Source organism: Girardinichthys multiradiatus, chromosome 13 (genome assembly GCF_021462225.1).
Source record: "Girardinichthys multiradiatus isolate DD_20200921_A chromosome 13, DD_fGirMul_XY1, whole genome shotgun sequence".
Classification (NCBI taxonomy): Eukaryota; Metazoa; Chordata; class Actinopteri; order Cyprinodontiformes; family Goodeidae; genus Girardinichthys; species Girardinichthys multiradiatus.
In genome coordinates, this window is record NC_061806.1 from 14,765,955 (window position 1) to 14,782,878 (window position 16,924).

General features: G+C 39.4%; 1 protein-coding gene across 1 annotated transcript in view; it reads right to left on the minus strand.

Moving 5' to 3' along the window:
- The window catches only part of dlgap3 (discs, large (Drosophila) homolog-associated protein 3), a 219,437-nt gene that overhangs the window by 106,082 nt on the left and 96,431 nt on the right, over positions 1–16,924 (minus strand). Inside the window, exon 2 of the mRNA XM_047382990.1 lies at positions 473–547. The gene's annotated coding sequence lies outside the window, so the exon portion shown is untranslated. The remainder of the gene's footprint in view (positions 1–472; positions 548–16,924) is intronic.

The window sequence follows — 16,924 nt, forward strand, 5'->3', positions numbered from 1 at the left end:
GTATCCCTGGTCTGAACTTTAGCTAATTTCCAAAGAAGAGCAAGCAAAAAAAAATTATTTCTATCTTTTAGCAATGCAAGATGGGTCTGCAAAACACCAACTCAAAGGGACTGTCTGCAAATGCATGCTACACTTTTAAGGTTTCTGTTTGTAAAAAATCATAACAAATATTTTACTATTTTCCTTCCACATTGCTCTGATGCCCTACTAAAATAGAATCCAAATAAAATACATACAGATAAAAATTAAATGTGTGGTTGTAGCTTAAAAAGGGTGAAAAAAGTTCAAGGGTAGTGAACACTTTAGCAAAGCACTGAAGTGAGCAGCTGTGTCTCCAATTCTTTCACAAAGCTTTTTCCTTAATCTGGGTTAATCTCTCTAGGGCTTGGAATTCAAGGACGCATGAGAAAAAAATTGGAATTTACACAGAACTCAGGTGACAAGTAGCTCCAGGAATCACCTTACAACTTACCACAGTCCAATAAGAAAATTGTGCTCCATGTCTTTCTGTAGAAGAGGACAGTGTGATAAACTGGCACCAGTCAGTCTGAGGGAAAAGGGAAAAGAGGGAGAACCATCAGGGAAGAACACCCAAGACAAACCTCACATCATGCATCACACTGTTTCTGGCAGTAAGTATTTAGCTCCATTTCTCTCTCCTTCCTATACAGTACGCCCATCTTTCTATTGTGGGAAAAGTACCTCTGCCCATAAGCTCTGACCTGTAAATGGGTCCCTGGCGGCACCTGCAATGTGGTGGAAAATCTGCGGCTGTGTGCTCCTTTTTTTGGGTCCCTAAACAAGAAGCTCCCCTGACTGCCTTACTAACACATTTCAGCTCCCCACTGTTCTGAGTGCTACAGGCCCTAGAGCTATGAACGGTGGGATGGTAGGAGGATATGAAAAGAGGAAAGAAGGGAACAGGAGAGGGAAATTTGCCACAGAGATAAATGGCTGTGTGTGAAGGACAGAAAAGAAAGCAGAAGGAAAGAAAAAAAACAGATGATGTCTAAACTAGCTTAATTGTGTGTTTGCTGCCTCCAGTTACATCTTAAAGGTAGCATGTGTGAAATGATTTGAACTTTAGAAAAGAACAAACAAAATATTGTAACTTCATGTACAGTACTGGGAAAAAGCATTTGCCCCCCTACAGATTTTTTCTCTTTTGCTTTTTTGTCATCATCAAATACTTCAACTTAGTATCAAACAAATATAATCTGAGTAAATACAAAGATCAGTTTTCAAATGATGAACCTATCCAAACCAGAAATATGGAAAGGTATATGCCCCTGCTTGTTAATCCATAAATTATTTGTGATTAACTACATGTTTCTGGTTGAGTGGTAATGCCAGACCAGTATAGTCAAGAAATCACTGAAATTGAACTTGTCTCACAGCATGAAGTAAACTAAAGATCTCAAAAAGCAGCAAGTGTCGATCCAAAGAAATTTAGGAGCAAAAAATTAAATAACAAAGTAATTGGCATCTATCAATTAAGAAGACGTTAGGACTTCAGTGAACCACAGTGAATCAAGAAAGCATGGAACAGTGGTGAACCTTCCAATGTGAGGCCTGTCTACCAAAGTCAATCCAAGAGCATATCAACGACTCATCCAAATGTTCACAGAATAACCTAGATCAATAATATAAGTACTGTAGGCCTCACTTACTTCAGTTATGGTCAATGCTCATGATTCAACTATAAGAAAGAGACAAACATCATCCATTTGAGAGTTTGAGGGCAGAAACCATCATGAGCAAAAGATAATTACTTTGGGGAAATAATTTTTTTAGCCAAAGGGAGTGGTGGTGTGCATAAAACTACATCTGGCAAAACATTTGCACACTAGTCTTTCAGAAATAGAACATCACATCAACAGTCAAACTTGGTGCTGGTAGTATCATGATCCAGGGCTGGCTTTGCTTCTTTAGGAAGCAGGCGACTTGTAGTAGCTGATGAAACCATGATTTTTGTTCCCTTTCAGTTAATTCTTCCAGAAAATCCAGCCATCACATCTTCACCTTATCCCAAAGCACACTTGGGTTTTTAAATGTGATTGACACTGTGGAATGGCCAAAGAAAAGTCATTGATGCTGGAAAACTCTCCTAAGTGCCTGAAGGTAAGCTTTTCTGCAAAGTAAAGTGAGTGAAAAATGTCTTCACAGCGATGTTAAAAGATTAATTATTAGTTATCACAATTGATTGATGGCAGTTGTTGCCGTCAAGGTGAATCAACCAATTATCAGGTTTAGGCAGCAATTACTTGTTTTTTTTTTTTTTTGTTTAGTTTTTTTTCATAGTTTTCTTTTTCATTTTTTTCCCCTAAAAAATAATTGAAAATTGCTTTTTGTATTTACCTTTGGTTACCTTTGTCTAATTTTAACATTTGTTTGATGACACCAAACATTTTCGTATGAAAAAAAGAAGCAGAAGCAAAAATCACCTGAAGAGGGCAAATACTGTTTATTGGCAATGCAAAAGCATGTTTGTGTCATTGGTCACCCACGCTGAGCTAATTATTTGACAAAAAGAAAATTGTCTTATAAATTCCCCCCTTGCTATGTGAGCTAAGAGCTACTGAGCTAACAGCAATCACATTAAAAGATGCCACAGGGTTCCACGTGCTTTATTACCCTTCTATTAGCCTTAGCATTACTATAGTGATTACTGAACGCCTTAGCTCCCTTGGCTTTTTTTCTGTGCCTCATTAAAACAAACATTCACCCTCAGCATGTGTTAGTTCTGGGCTCCATAGCAACAGCGGCTCATATGCAGGCCTCACTAGCTCTGTTTGAATCATGTTGGAGAGGATGTGCTCCTCCAATTCCCTAAACCCACAACAAGAGTTTGATTTCATTTTAGCCGTGATCACTTTGTAATTATGTCTTGCTAAGCACAATCGAGATGTGTAATCTGCAGTTGCACCTCGAGACCGCAGGATACCGCCATCACAAAAAAAAAGTGCTTTAATATGCATTGTATGACATGAGGGACAAGAGAATCCACTGCTGCCACTCATCAAACAGACCATGGTACGTTCCCCTATTGATTTGCAGGAAAGTGTGTACTGCATGTATATGTGTGCACTTAAGCGTACATGTTGTGCGTGCGTGTGTGTGAATGGGTGTGATGTGTCGCTAGCTTGCAGCAGAGATAATTAGAACACAACTCTTTTGCTGTCCCTGCAGGCCACTGATCCAGCTGCTTTCATCTAATATAGGTCAGCTGTGACAAAGCCCTCATCATGGCCACTGATCTGCCCTGCTAGCTCTTACATACACACACAAGATGAAATTAAAACTGCAATGCAAACACACACACACACACACACACACACATATGATAAGACATGCTCTCTGCATGCTGATGGCCCATACACTATATGTGTTACTCATATAGATGCACATGCACAGCAGGTAATGGTTCAAAGGATGGCCCCAAGTGAACGGAATGCTGGGGTGCTTGCCTTTTACATAAATACAGCGAGGAGAGCAAATGAGTATTTTAAAATCAGCTCACTTACACCAATATCATAATCCATGTAAAATGGAAATGGTTTGTAGTTGTCTCCTGAAATAAAACGGAGGCAAGTTTAAAAATGTCCCAAAAATACTTTTTAAAATTGCATAACTTGAAAAAAAATCAACCTAAACTGTCAACTATTTATTCACTGTGAGTTCAGAGACAACGTATTGTATGGTTGAAAAGCCACTTTCTTTAGCCATCAAGAAGCTTCTGGCATGTTTCTGGCTGGATATTTGACAATATCGTTTATACTGGTTGGTTTCCTGGAACAGACACAGCTATTAACCAGAGTTCATAAATTCTAAACAGGGTTTAGATAAGGACCATTCTAGAAGCTTATCAAGCAGCTTCATTCTAGAAGCTGCGTGATCTATTACCAAACCAGCTTTGCTGTGTGTTTGGGATCATTGCTCTGTTGGAAAACCCACGAGCAGGTTTCCACATTCTAACTGTTAACTTGAGGTGAAGAAGTGAAGTTTAAGAACTTGAAGCTTGGTCTCCTTGATTATCCCACTCACTTTGTGCAAAACACTAGGACCACTGGCAAGAAAGCAAACCTTCATCATGATGCTGCCATGACCTTGCTTGACAAATAGCTAAATGTCTTTTTCCACAGCAAAATTACAGGACAGATATTTCCCAAAATAATTTTCTCCTTGAGTGTAGCAAAGATTCCATCCATGAATATCTCAGTTTTGGTGCAGGTGGTTCTTTCCTGGCAGTGTTAAACTTGTTTAACTGTAGACAATGAAACTGGCGTTCTATCAATTTCTAGTTTATATGTTTTAGGCTTGGATACTACATTTCTAGCTTCCTTTCAGTTCAAGGTGACAGTGTGGGGCTTATGGTAAGAGTTCGGACAGTTTTGGTTTTTCCAACTAGACAAGGATCCCAAACACTTAAAAAAAACAAGCAGTTCTTTTGAAGCAATATTGAGGCACGGAGTTATTCTCCACGTAAACTGTTAATTTGCAGGACTAGTCTACAAAGCTATAGCTAGCAAAAGTTTTGAAAACTGTCAGACGTGTGAAATATGTCTATAGAAAAGATTAAATAACTCCAAATCTGTTTTCAAAGCCTGACAGATTGATACTTTTCAAATCATCTGTCAACTGGACCAGATTATCCGCCGTTCAGATGGACGACACAAAGCAGCAAGGATGAAGACAAGCCAAGAAGAAAAAAGAGAAGAACAATAACTTTGTCTTCTACCCTGTGCTGCATTGCACTTTTATTTGTTTCTTTGTCAGAGGTTTAATTTACTAAGTGCTAAAGCCATTGAAAAGAGCAAAACCAAAGTGACTTCATCACCTCAAGAATTTTACTCAACCTATTATATTGACGACCAACAAAAGATAAAAGCATCATTATCTCCTGTCGCCCTACAGTAGTTTTACTTATAGTGCCATAATTGGTGCAAATTACAAAGCGAACAAGATGTGGCGTGGCCTTTGGAACAATGAGATTAAGAAGCTTTTGCCTATGTCGCATTGCAGGAGAGGCTCACATTCTCTGGACTTGACAAATCGCCTCTGTTCTTCCTTGTGCGGCCCGCCTTTTTTTACAAGCTAGTGGGGTCACGCAGGGCTTTAAACAACTGCAGCAGTTTATGCAAATACAATCAATACTTGATTGTCCTCTTTTTTGCTTTCTCTCCTCACCCCATCTCCCAGTCTAACAAGAGACTGCAGTAAGGGCATTAATTAGTGCCAGACATGCTCCAAGGATCCCCCACAGGGCTGCACACTAAGGCTGTTTCATACCAGGTCAAGAGATGGCAGGTTAGGCCTGACCACAGCAATGATGAAACAACAAGGGACATTAAAAATGGCAATCTGGAGGAGCCTTGCTTTATCACCTCTAAAACAAGCTTTAATTTTAAGACTGAGCTATCCTTACCATCTATACTTGAGCATTTCATTTATTTACCAATTTTACTAATATCAACCAATCAGCCTTATTTATATAGATAATTTTAAGTGCAAGGCAACACATAGTGCTTTAAAGAAAAAAGACCTAAGAAGAACACTGCAAAGTATTAAAACAAGAAGACTTATAAATTGGGAAGTCAATAAAAGCAGTAACAAACACTGAAACAAATCAAATCATAATTAAGATATTGTTTTACAGTAGATGTTTGCTAAAACAAAAAGTCTTAGATTTGATATGTGTGATCAGAGGGCTCCTTTTGGCCGTGGTGGCAGTCTTCTTTTTTTTTTTTTTTTTTATACTATATGAGTGCTTAACCACATGGGCCTGAATGTTCAATCCCCTATACACAATCTAATTGTGCCCATAGGTGGTCAAATAACTATTAGCTGAATTATTTTAGAAAATATGTCCAATCTCTCTGCTGTGTCAACCTCTCCAAACATTTTGAATGCCAAGGTTAGAGAAACTTCATCAATGCAGACAGGGCATCTGCATAGCGTAGCATTATGTTAGATAATATTATTATTGGAGACATGCTATGATATTTACACAGCGTTTATTTAAAGACTGTAGTAGTGACACATATGTGCCTATACGTATACTCTGAGTTGTTATCCTCATACAGTGGAAATTTTCAACAGGTCCAAAACATCTTGCTTGATAAATAATATTCAGTAACTAACTCCAGAATAAAACATCTTTCTTAGCGGTGTCTTTACCACTCATTAGGTAAAGGCAAGATTGGAAAATCTGACAATGAATGAGTTTATTGGAGATAACTTAGTAATATCATTAAATATAAAATGTGTTTTCCAGAAAGAGCTCCAAACTGGGAGTAGTGCACAACATTGTGAAACATTGTGTGAGAAAATAGTTGAACAAAGAAATTTTAAGGATATTTAAGTACATAAAATCTTTTTCAGAAAATGGTGGAATTTTAGCTATAACACAGGTTTTAAAACAATCCTGGAGAAGCTTTCTAGACAACTGATTTTTTTTTTTGATGGGGGGCTGTAATAACAGATTTTCTTTCAATTAATAACTTTTTTCAGTTATAGCCCTTCTAATACAGTTCTGTTTGCAAACCAGTGTCCTATATTTATGACATAGCACCCAAATAATCTCTTAAGGGTTTCCACTGGATTATCTTCAAACAACCCAAGAAACTTTGAGACGACATTGTTGTAAGTAAGCGCCGTTTAACTAAATAATCTGAACTGAAACTATCTGTGTAGTTATGCTGCTATAGGTTTAGGCTGCTGGAGGACATAACGACCACTTTCACCCTCTTCGCTACATTCTCACACTACTCTCCAGTTTTGCATTATTTGGTGTTATTTCAGCTTTTAACCTTGTTCTCTCTATTCTCTTCCTAGAAACTACACCTGGCCTGGCTCTGTGTCTACCTGTGACACCTTTCTGGAGAGGGGAATCATCCAAGCTTCGGCTAGCAACAACTTAATGCTCACCCTCTGCCGATGATCCACATAGCCCTGTCTTTTAGTGTTTAACCCTTTCTCTCTCCTAGACATGGCGATTGACTGAGCTTAACTGTAACAAACTCTATGTGCGCTCTTTCAGACTCTAACCTTGAAAACTGGCTCAGAGTTTATCTGTTCTTTCTTTCTACTTGAAACGACTAAAGGAGCTACATCCATTAACATTGACTTTTCCTTCCCATAGAAAGTACTCCTGGATCAGTGCTTCTTTGTTCTCTTTGTGTCTCTGCTCTGTTCTCTCAAATCCCCAGTCGGTCGTGGCAGATGGCCGCTCACACTGAGTGTGGTTTTGCTGGAGGTTTCTTCCTGTTAAAAGGGAGTTTTTCCTCTCCACTGTCGCTTTATGCATGCTCAGTATGAGGGATTGCTGCAAAGTCAACGCCAGTGACTGTCCACTGTCGCTACATGCTCATGCAGGAGGAGTGAATGCTGCAAGTCACTGACTGGATGCAATCTGCTGGGTTTCCTTAGATGGAAAAACTTTTTATCCAATTTGAATAAATAACTAACTCAGACTGCAGTGTTCAATGGTTAGGAGTAATTGGAATGTATGTACCTGACTGTTGTGAAGTGCCTTGAGACAACATGTGTTGTAAATTGGCGCTATATAAATAAAACTTAATTGAATTGAATTGAACTTCCTTAAGACCAGTCATTGCAAATTAGATCCTATTAACAGAACACCGACTTATACTTTGTAAACACCCTTTAGGGTATTATGGTTAGTTTAGGAGGAAAAGTTGGAGAACAATTGCTGGCATGGATTCAGATTTTCTCTTTTCCATCACGCTGTGAAGATGTAAAAGAATTCCAACATTGCCAACCATTCAGTCAGAAATAGGAGTAGAAATAATTCTCATCACATATACATGCTGCAGGATCCATGCTTATGGTACAACAGATACTATGTACTTTGAAGCCCTGATGGAACGTATGCAACATAAAAAAAGTGAAGAAAATAACAGAGCTTCAGGTACTGACGAACGTAGGGGCAGACGTGTAGAGAGGAGCACAGAGAGAACAAATTAACATATTTTCCTAGTTAGCTTGGTTATAAAAGATGAAAAAAATATTAGTTTTCAAAAACAAGGTATTAGTGGCTTTTGCCTAATCAGCACTATGAACCTGAATATCTTTGCTCTGCTATTTTATTTCAAATCACTGACAAAATGTCTTGGGTTGCTGTGTGGAAAGGCTGAAAGAAAATGTTTTGGTCTTGGATTTATAAATTCCTTGGCATTTACTCATAACACTTACATACAATACTGTCTCAGGCCCTCAATAATTGGTCAATTAGGTCTTTTTTGTGCTTAGCACTTGCATTAGACAATGGTTTCAAATACATTAAAAAACTCTTTACAGTTAGAGACAAAGCTAAGTTTTCACTTGTAAGGTTAACTTGGGTATAGATGTGAGTTTCTGTCCATAATAACCAAGAAGAGCATAAAACTGGCATTTAGTGGACACGAGCACAGCAATCTTTGCTCTAGGCCCCGCTGTATATATGTATGTTCAGATGGATTTCCCTGACCAGAACAGAATTTAATTATTATTTTAAAAATAATTTCTTAAGTGTTGTGCTTGATGTGACTGGATTTTCCCTAAGATCAGGTCTGGGTATTGGAAGCAGGAGAAAAACATCCTTAAGAACAACAAGAGGACTGTCAACTATGGTGTTCTTGATTTTATGAAGGAAATACAGTTGATCTCAAAATATTTTTATATAAATATTTTTCACAACGATTCCATCTTTATTGTGACCGTGTCTGTACAATTCAATGAACACACCAACAAATCTGTTGGGATGACACAAAGTGTAAAATAACCTGTTTCCATGAGTGTAAACACACTTGAGCTAGTACTTAGTTAGTACTTAGCTGAACCATCTTTTCAGTTTGAGTTATCAGTCTTCGTTGAGTCTACCAACATCACACATTACTTGGCAATATTTGCTCTACCTTGTGAAGGTTATCCACACCTACGAGATTATAAGGACATATCTTTTCCACAGCCCGCTACATATAACCCAACTTTTTTTCTGTTGGATTTAGTAAGAGTCTGGCAAAATATTCAATTTCTTCTTTATAGTAATTGATTTGTTGATCTGGATGTGTGCTTGGGCACATCTTGATGCTGAAAAATGAAACCTTTCGTCAATTCCAGGTTTTTAACAGGCACCTGAAGGTTTTAAGTCAAGACTGGCCAGTATTTTGTGCAGTTCATCAACCTCAACAAAAACTCCCTGTGCTCTCCAAATAAAATAATCTCCAGGGCATGATGTTGCCACTTGTTTCTCTTTTGGTGATCTTTAGGTGATGGGCAGAGTTGTTACTGTGTCAAATTTACCTTTTAAAACTTTGTTCTATTTGTTCTAAAATTCAAGTTTAGTTTCATCAAACCAAAACTAATGCTTTCATGAGGTTTAAGAGGTTTAAGTTGGTCTTTTGATTTAATCGGAAAATCATTCAGATTTAGTAATGTCACCTGTCCCTTTTCAATTTTCTGAAATGACTGGTGATTGTCCTAATTGTGTAATTTTTTATATATATATATATATATATATATATAAATATATATATATATGGCATGAGTTAAGGATAGAAAAATGCCAGGTATTAGAAAATATTTACCAGTACAGCTGAATTTAATTCAGTTTAATCAGAAGATACTTCAACAAAGTATTAGTTTAAGGGTGTGTACTCTTATGTAACCAGATTATTGCACCTTTCTTTGTCTTTTATTATTTATTTACAATTCTCCCCTAATCAGCGCCATTGCTCTTCAGTTGAATCACACAGGATATTTGTTACATTCTGGTCTATTTTTTTAGATTCCAAAAATAAAATTAGGCTTAAACAAGCTTGTGTACACTTTTAAGATCCAAGACAAGGCATTTCTAACTGAAAATGATTGCAAATCCTTCAGCCATATTAGTTTGTGCAGATCTTCAAGTTTTTGCCCTTGATTTGTTGTTTGCTTATGTTTTTGTTTGCTTTTAAGCACACACTACAGTCCACTGCATTAATATTGTCATAGCTTTTTCCCACATTATGTCTAGGTGCAGAGAGAACATAAACATTACCAAATCACAAACATGCATCACCTCTTGGCAGTTTTTTTTTATTCAAAGGTCTACACGAATAAAAGCTGTTAACTGATATCCCTGCAGAGAGAGTGAAAAATGTGGCTTCATCAAAGGCAAGACACAAATCGCATAAACAAATACACATACAAATACAAACAATAGGAGATATATGAAGACGTAACCTCTGAAAAGAGGGAATACATAAATTTTCTGCTTCTTTTGTATAAACTCATCAACTCCACACTGCTAATCTTTTACTCTTTTAACAAGAATGAAGGGCACTCACACACACAAAAAAACAGTTTTTTGTCATACATTAAGCATTATAAATTACATTAAAACCACAAACTTCAATGTAATTTGCTCAAATATTTATGCAATAGAAAATCAACGTACAAAAGTGGGAAGTGAAAGAAAACTTTGTTTTCAAATAAAAGCCTAAAAAATGTGCTGTGGCTTCCCAGATATAAAATTTTGTACAATTTCCTTTTGCAGTTTTCCACAAGCTATGTATAGATCATAGCAAATATGTATAAGACAGTGGTCTGGTCAGATGACACAAAATTAAACACTCTACATCACTGGTAACATACCATCCACAGAGTAAAACATGGTGGTGCCAGCAACATGTTTCCGAAGGCTTACTGTCAACAATGGCTTTCTTCTTTTCATTCTACTCTAAAGACCAGATTTCTGGAGTGGCACAACTAATAGCTGTCCTGTCAACTTATTTTCTCACCTGAGCTGTGGATCTCTGAAGCTCCACCAGAGTTAAAAAGGGCCTGTCAGCTGCTTCTCCGATTAAGGCTCTCCTCGCCTGTCCAGTTTGGGTCGACTGCCATTCATGGGGCCTCATTTACAAAAGAGTTTGCAGCTTTCATTCTAAAAGTTGGAAGAAATTCTAAAACTTGCGAGGCATATAAAATTGAGATGTATGAAACCGTGCAGACATGTCACCGCAAACGTTGCCTTAATACATCCCAATCTGCAGTGAATTGGGCACAGCTGCATGTGGCACTTGAACCGCCCGGTCCATGCCCATGCATATGCATGGGCGGGGACTCATACGCAAATTAGTTTAAATACCCGGAAGGCAATCACCACGTGTCTAAATAACCATGTCAAATGTGCTGTGGCAGTCAAAGAGAAACTTTGTCTAAATACCATGAGGGACTTTTGTAGTGAATTACAGCAAACCAATGTTTTCAATGACATCACAGTAATGACATAAATATGCCTCCCATACTTATATTAGGAAGACTGTCACCACACACACTATTTGAAGTACTTCAAATCTTTAAAACGATTCAAGAAGTCATATAAATTTTTTTTTTGAATTGCCTAGATTAAAGTCATCGCACACAGAGCCTGCTTGAGGTTTGTTCACCTTTCAGCTATTATAATTAGAGTAAATATATTTAGAGTATGGAAAAGGAGGCCAACGTGCCATTGAATTTGTGAGATACATTTGCGCATCACAAATAGGTTGCGCATATATTGAATGAAAATGCTTTCTATTCACTAAAGCATATCCACTTATAGATGGGGCCCTTAAAGCAATATAAGTGTAGTCAGTGGCTCTGATTACATTCGGAATTTGGCTCCTCGGTGAAAATGAGCGTCACAGTTTAGGGGAACTTTATATATCTGAGCAACATACGGATTAGGCTATCCCATATGGCTGGCACGGACCGGCTGAGGCTAAGCTGACTGTTATATACCTGCTCTGTCAGTCAACTCCCTCTGAAAAGCAGCGGTTGGAAGGATCCCAGTGTAGTGAAACCCTGAACTAGCACCGGTGATGCACGGGCCCTCCTGGTTTTCCTCTGTAATACTAGGGCCAGTTCCGTGCAGAGGTCCAAAACATTTGACCTGGGCAATCTAAACAGGCTCATAAGCCATGCATTATCATGTGCCAGCAGGTCTGTACAATCTCTGAAAAAAACACTTTCTCCGACGTCTTCCATTGGCGATGTCCTCCAGATGTGCCAAAGTTGTCATCGTTCCACATTTACACACAACTTTACGCAGCTATTTATGGACATGTGTGATTGTCTACAGCTTGTTCACTGTTAGGAATCATCACACCTGACTTAATTAATCTGCTGATCCAACATGTTTTCTTTTTCAGTGAAAATGAAAGCGCCCCTTTAAATGATTCACATGCATTTTATGCTCCTCAATGCACAGACCGATGCTCAATTACATCTACAGGTGACAAAAACAGAGGATATTTTACAGTTTACATCCAACTGAAGTTGTTTCTATCATTTTTTGAGGTGTATTTCATTATTGCATGTGGCTAAATGTAATTCAGTTTCATTGCTCAAAGCTCAAACACATGAAAAAACATCAGGTTTTATGCTCCTGAATGAAATGAAACAGAATGAAGTCAAATATCTGTGTATTTAGGTGAGTTTAAGTTCTCTATAGTTTGTTATTGTCGATTGGTAATGTTTGCTTGTATGGATGTGTTTTCATCGGCTTTTTGGGGGTGGACCTCATCTGTTAGGGTTCATGGGAGATGGGAGGCTCATTGGGTTGCGATCGGAATTCATTGGAGGATTGGGAGTGTTTCATCCTGGGACTGCTCTGGTTGGCAGGCTCGTTTGGACCAGGTGGAGCCCTCTTTTCTTCATGGCCCTCTCTCTGGATGGGGACAGGGGTTGTTGGGGGCTGGAGTCGGAGCGGGGAGTCAAGGTTAAGGCGATGCTGCCACTAGTCAAAACTGAAGCTCAAGTGGTCTGCCTCTCTCCACCCCAGAATGAAGGCAACCTTCTCCTGGGTCCTGGGGCTGGTTGTCCCTCTGGGGTATCAGTACCTGGACCTGGGAGTATAGAGTATGTATGGGAAGTGCAAGTGAGTATATGACATCCATTGTTGTGTGTCTTTACATTGGGTCTGTGATTGTGACTGTGTGCGCATCAAATGTCCCTGCCACACTCCCCCTTGGTATATTGGTGGTTCTTGGTGTGTGCTCACTCCTGGTGGCTGCTTGGCAGGGCCTGGGTCCCCTGGCTCTGTCAGCCCTCTGCTGGGGGGTGACATGCCTCGGGGTCTCGGATCTCGGGGTCCATGGCTGGATCTGCTCTGGCATAGACAGCTGCCAGTGGGGCCTGTGGGCAGCTCTGCAGCTCTCTGGGGCTTCTGCACTGTGGCTGCTGGGTGGTTCCTTTGTGCGCTCCTTTGGGGTTGTGCAGTAGTGACGGCGGCGGTCCTGCCGGGGATCCCTTGCTCTGGGGGGCCTTTGTATGTCTGTGGCTCAGATCTCCTCTGGGTCTGTCTCGGGTCCAGGGGGGCAGGTCTGTGGCGCCTCACACCCGCTGTTACATATTTTTATGGAGAAACCTTATATACACAAGCGCGCTCACACTTACACCCACAGGTATTTGGATTCAGGTGTTAACAGATACACAGATGTTCTATACTGAGCTGCAGTTGTCAGTAAACACATATTGAGTTTATTAGGACTGGGTAGTTTTCAGTAACATGGCTTGTTATATGTGAGTTTTTGCAGGTGTAGAAGCAGTATTCTATGGTGTTATCTTGTATACTCTTCATCCTTCTTTCTCTCCTCTTCTCCTCTCCGTTTTTCCCTTTTGTCCTACCTTTCTCTCTTTCTTGCTTCTTCTTTTTTCTTTTTCATTTCCGTCTCCATGTCCATAGCAATTGAAATAACCCCAAAGCACTTTTTAATAAAGTTCTCATGTTCCACTTCTGAGAGTAAATCTGTTGGGCTTCTTCTTGGCATTCAGACAACAATTCTGAGTGCAACTCTGTGGGGCAGGAAACATAAAAAAGAAAAAAGAAAATAAAATGCTTTCGTAGCTACCGCACATTTTCACTGTGGGTCAACAGTTTACACAACATCCATTTTTGCACATGCCAAGTTGTGTGTGAAATGCTGCGCAGCAAGGTTTTTGTGCGTAACCACACTTCATACATGATGCTCCAGGTTTTTCTCCATAGTTCAATGCTTTTTAATTGAGATTAAATATACAGTGCAAATGTCACAGATGTCATTTCAAGGCACTTTGCAAAACAAAACGTTGCCTTCGTCTATGAAATTAAATCACAATGAAACACATAGTTTGTGGTTGTAATGTGAAAATATGTAAATTGTTTTGTACTAGGCCCTCTATTACTCTTTAAAGTAAGTGAGGATGTAGTGGCACCAAACAGGAGCAAAGAACTACTGGCAGTCCACCATTGTCTGACTACCAAGTCCCACTTCTGCAGAAGCTTCAGTACATACCAGAAACATCTGTCATCACTCACAACAGGAAACTGTGTGTATTCATGTGTAATTAATATTAGCGTGTATAAGAGATCATGTCCAATGGGTTATGTTGTTTAAAAGCATCTTCTGTTGGAAATACTATGAGGGGGTTGGCATTAAAATTGAGTCAATCGAAGTTTGCTTCACTTTTCAAATTTGTTTAAACATGATTTTAAAAGACAGCCCTGACAATTACAGACACCAAGATTCTAAAATTACATTACAAACATCTTGTTTTTAATAGGTTTTCAACTATCTTCTGGCTTCACACAAATCAAAACGAGGGGATCGCCTTAGTGCCCATCTGGAGAAGTACTGCACATCAAAGTGAGGCGGTGGTGATGGGGTGCTTTTAGGATGGCAAAAGTGCACACATAAATCAGCACCAGCACTGCTGAGCTGAACAGAAGAGGAGAAGAGGGCAACGGGTGGTTGAAAGGAGGGTTAAAGGGCCAGACTAGGATGCAGACAGATGGGAGGAGATGTTTTGGGGGAAATGGGAGGATGGAGCTAAAAAATGTAAAGGTTGCATGGGGTTTTATGCAAGGGGATGGCATTAACACAATGGATGGGTGGTTGAAATGTAAATATAAATGTGTGAAATAATGATATACCTATGTGATATTTGTGCAGAGGCAAATCATTGTTCACAATAAGGGAAATCACTACTCAGCTTTACTTCATACCTCCCTGGCAGTTGACCATTGTATAACATTCCTCTCTCTTTTCTCTCTTTTTACTTTCTCACTCAAGTCTTATGGATTTCTTGGATTATCATTAAGCAATTCTGTTGCAGCAGCTGGGTTTAATGATTGGGCATCTATTTTTTTCCTTTACTCTCTTTTCAATCAGCCTATCTCCCCTTCCTATCCTCTCATTACCTTAAACGTCTCCAATCTGCACCTTCTCTTCCTTTCCTTCTTCTTTCTTACCAGTGCCGGACCTTTTCATTCGCCTGCCCTCGAGCATGGCGGATGAGGAGTGGCCGATTAGTAACAACAAAGCAGACATGCCACCAACATTGCAAATATATCAACCAAAACATGAAACATAATTTGGTTTTGAGTGCAAATCAATGCCAGACTGGCATCATTTTCCTTTGTGCTACTCCCTTCGTTTGGGAGACGATTATTTCATCTCAGTGACATTGGTGGATCTAGCAGTTGCTTTTGCCCCAGAGCATCCAAACAGTCAGTGTTTTCCTCATGGCAGACCTGCAAAAGATTACCTACAAGTGACAGAACATATTCAAAGTGTGCACGCACATGTGTGATTCTTTAAGTGTGATTTTTCATGCATGTCTGCTCACTTGAGACCCAATCCCATGCTTACTTATGTTTCATGGATCATTAAACAAATATACTGCTGGCAAACTGATTACAGAAATGAATGATGTGTGCCGTTTTGCTCAAATTTATGTGTGCGTCAATGCATTTATGAGCAGTTGTGTGTGTTTAGTTGCACTCAGACTGGTAATTTACAAGAGGCCATCTGTAATCCAATGAGTTAATGTCCATTAGTTTCCCAGTATTGGTAATCTGACACGAGAGTTACAGCAAGGGTGAACAGCGTCATCCTGGACCTCCTCATTGGTTCCATATCAAGGTCACTTTTGGAGAATGACGCAGTATTCCAGTGTTTTTATCAACATCCATTTATCCATCCATTTTCTATACCGGCTTCTACTATACAAGGTTGCAGGGAAGCTGGTGTTTATCTCCAGCGGTCTACGGGCAAGAGGCAGGGTACACCCTGCACAGGTCACCAATCCATCGCAGAGCAACATACAGGACAAAAACCACACCCATTCGCACCTTAGGGCAATTTAGAGAGACAAATTAACCTAAAAGTCATGTTTTTAGACTCTGAGAGGAAGCCAGAGTACCGGGAGAGAACCTACACATGCACAGGGGAGAACATGCAAACTCCAAGCAGAAAGACCCCTGGCTGGGAGACGAACCTAGGACCTTCTTGCTGCAAGGCAAAAGTGCTCCCAACTGCACCACTGTGCAGCTCTTTTATCAACAAATAGCCACAAGTATACATTCACCAGCAACTTTATTGGAAACACTTTAATAGTACTTTGGCTTGGAACTACTTTTTGCCTGCAGAAATGCTTTAATTCATGATTGCATAGATTCAACAAGACGTCAGAAACATTCCAAAGATTTTGGTCATGACAGCATCATGCAGTTACTGTATTTCTTTCTGCTGCACATCCATGATAAAATTCCACATTTCAGGACAACCCAAAGGTGCTCTATTGGACTGAAAGCTGGTGACTGCGGACACCATTGTATTACAATGAACTCATTCTCATCTTCAATAAACCAGTTTAAGATTATTTGAGCTTTCTGACATGCTGCATTATACTGCTGGATGAGAATACGAGTACACTGTGGTCATAAATGGACAGACATGGTCAGCAACAATACTCAGGTAAGCTGTTTCATTTGAATGAAGCTGAATTGGTACTATCGGACCAAAAGTGTGCCAAAGAATATCCTCAAACTAATACACCACCACCAGGAGCTATAACCATGGATACAAGGCAGGACTGATTTACATGTATGTTGTTCATGCAAAATTTGGACATTACCATC